Source organism: Mizuhopecten yessoensis, unplaced genomic scaffold (genome assembly GCF_002113885.1).
Source record: "Mizuhopecten yessoensis strain PY_sf001 unplaced genomic scaffold, ASM211388v2 scaffold2021, whole genome shotgun sequence".
Taxonomy (NCBI): domain Eukaryota; kingdom Metazoa; phylum Mollusca; class Bivalvia; order Pectinida; family Pectinidae; genus Mizuhopecten; species Mizuhopecten yessoensis.
The window spans coordinates 43156-45317 of record NW_018404338.1 but is presented as its reverse complement, the minus strand read 5'-3'; the positions used below and the strand labels follow the sequence as shown (position 1 = coordinate 45317).

Here is a 2162-nt window from a genome sequence, read left to right as displayed (position 1 = left end):
AAAGCCGCACTGAAAGCGCCACCTAGCGAGCGATAGCATTGCTACTTGAAGTCGGATATTGTAAAAAGTGTCCGAGATTACCCGGATTTCCCCTAACATTTGCTCCATTTATGCGTTATCACAACACGGGTAAGTGGCATATCAACATGAAGCCCTATGTTTTGGTTCTTCCGTTGACCATATTGGCCTCGTTCTACCAAATTTCCCCCGAACCGTGTACTACAGTTGTTACGGCAGTAGCGGATCATTGTCTATAGCGGATCACTCGGAAAACTAAATCTGTTTACATTAAAATGAGCATAGCTAGACGGAAATTAAATGTACAAACTTGTTAATATAGTTTTATTCTTGAAAGTAAAAACTGAAGATTTAGTGTAATTAGTAAATTAACAGCAAAATCACGAAAACATTGTTTTGTCAATACGATGCACACCTAGTGGACGCCATGTTGGAAAACGGCCGGTTCAGGAAAAAAACAGTTTTTTATTTCAAACCACCATATTAGCCAAATGAAATATTGTTTTATGGATGAATTACGTTGTATTGTTTGTGGAAAACTCAGTGTTCTGTTAGGTAACAACTGTTTACAAATATGAGCGAGCTTTTTCCGAACTGTGTTTTTGTGTCTATAGCGGATCAGTGTTTCGTGGTACGCACGCGTATGAACATAACTGAACGTGCACACGCGATTTCGAAAATTGGAAGAGCAGAAGAAGAAAACATTGTGATCCAGATCAAGACAACAGGTAATTGTGTAGTTGCACAACAAAATCACCCTTTATTCGCCCCAATATATTAACATGTCACATGATTATTTTGATACCAAAAATAGCATGTTTACAATATCAAAAGCATGGCAAACTTGTTACTCTACCTTGAATCGGGCCATTAATTCTCAAATCCATATTGTCATAGACCAAAACATGACTCCAAAAGCACATCATTAAACTCCAAACGAGTACCGTATAATAAAACTATGATTTTTGTAAACAAGCGTGTCAAACGCTCACTGAATGAAAAGTTGACTGGGTGTGACGTAGAGCTGTGACGTCGCGAACACAGGGGCCATCTCGGAATGTTCTCTCAGATGTTTGACACTTGCAAAACGCTTATAGCTGGACACCGTTTAAATATTCAATACACATACACTCCCAATCATATTAAAATTGTGAACATTATTGCAAACTATGGTAATAAAAGAGCATGCATAATATTGAATATTAATTCCTTTGTTGGCTGAACAGAAATGTAATATTTTCCGGGGGGGGGGGCGCTTTTTTGGAAGATATTCCCCAACTTAAGTGTCATAAAAAACCCACTTAGAGCCATAATGCAGCTAGTAAAAAATAATTCACATACTTATATGGCCATAAACGTAAGCAATAATCAATGTGACAAACGAAGAAATGTAATAATTATAATATAGTTGGTCACGGAAAGCAATCTAATTATTGACTTCCATGATTTTGTTACACTTCCCTAATTATTTTGAACAGGTATTATTTTAGCAAAAACACTAATAAAGAGTGTACACTTTATGATTAGACAGATATGTTTAATCTAACACATTCTCCGAGTTTTATATCAAAACGGCAACATTTAATACATGTGAACAAATTGCAGTATAAGCATATCGTAGACGAAGCACCCAGGCAACAGACAATCCAGCTCTCGTGATTTCCGTGGTGTAAAATCCTCATTCTCTCACAGTCTGAACACTCTCACGCGTTCCTACGTATACCCTATCGGGCAAAACAGGCAAGCTGATCATATGTCACCCATTGACATAACAAATTCAAATTCAAATTCAAAATTTTCAAGACCCGATCAGTCGTGAAACTCGGCCAATAAACCAGATACACGTATTCACTTGTAAAACAATTAGTAATGAGCTTATTATGACATTTTGTAATACAGATAGGAACACTCCATAAAACCCCAGTCGGACGTCAGACAATATTAATACCTACACAATATATTATCTATTCGTGAGAATGCGATTGCAACCTGGTTATGTGAAATGGCAGAGAGAGGAATGGGCCTTAAACCCGTGAACAGCAGTGGGTAGTAGAAAGGCATACTTAATTAAAACAGTTGTTTAATGTGTTTACGCTGTATCAGACATCACATCATTAGCACTACGTACAGGATTCGTAGACACA

General features: G+C 37.2%; 1 protein-coding gene across 2 annotated transcripts in view; it reads left to right on the top strand.

Annotated features, from left to right (window-relative positions):
- Positions 1 to 2162, top strand: part of LOC110444142 — a 32161-nt gene that overhangs the window by 5764 nt on the left and 24235 nt on the right. The window contains exon 1 of one of the 2 annotated variants that reach the window (XM_021488567.1): positions 40 to 129. The exons of the other annotated variant lie outside the window; for it this stretch is intronic. The gene's annotated coding sequence lies outside the window, so the exon portion shown is untranslated. Of the gene's footprint in view, positions 1 to 39; positions 130 to 2162 lie in introns of those variants that run through there. 2 annotated transcript variants of the gene reach the window in all.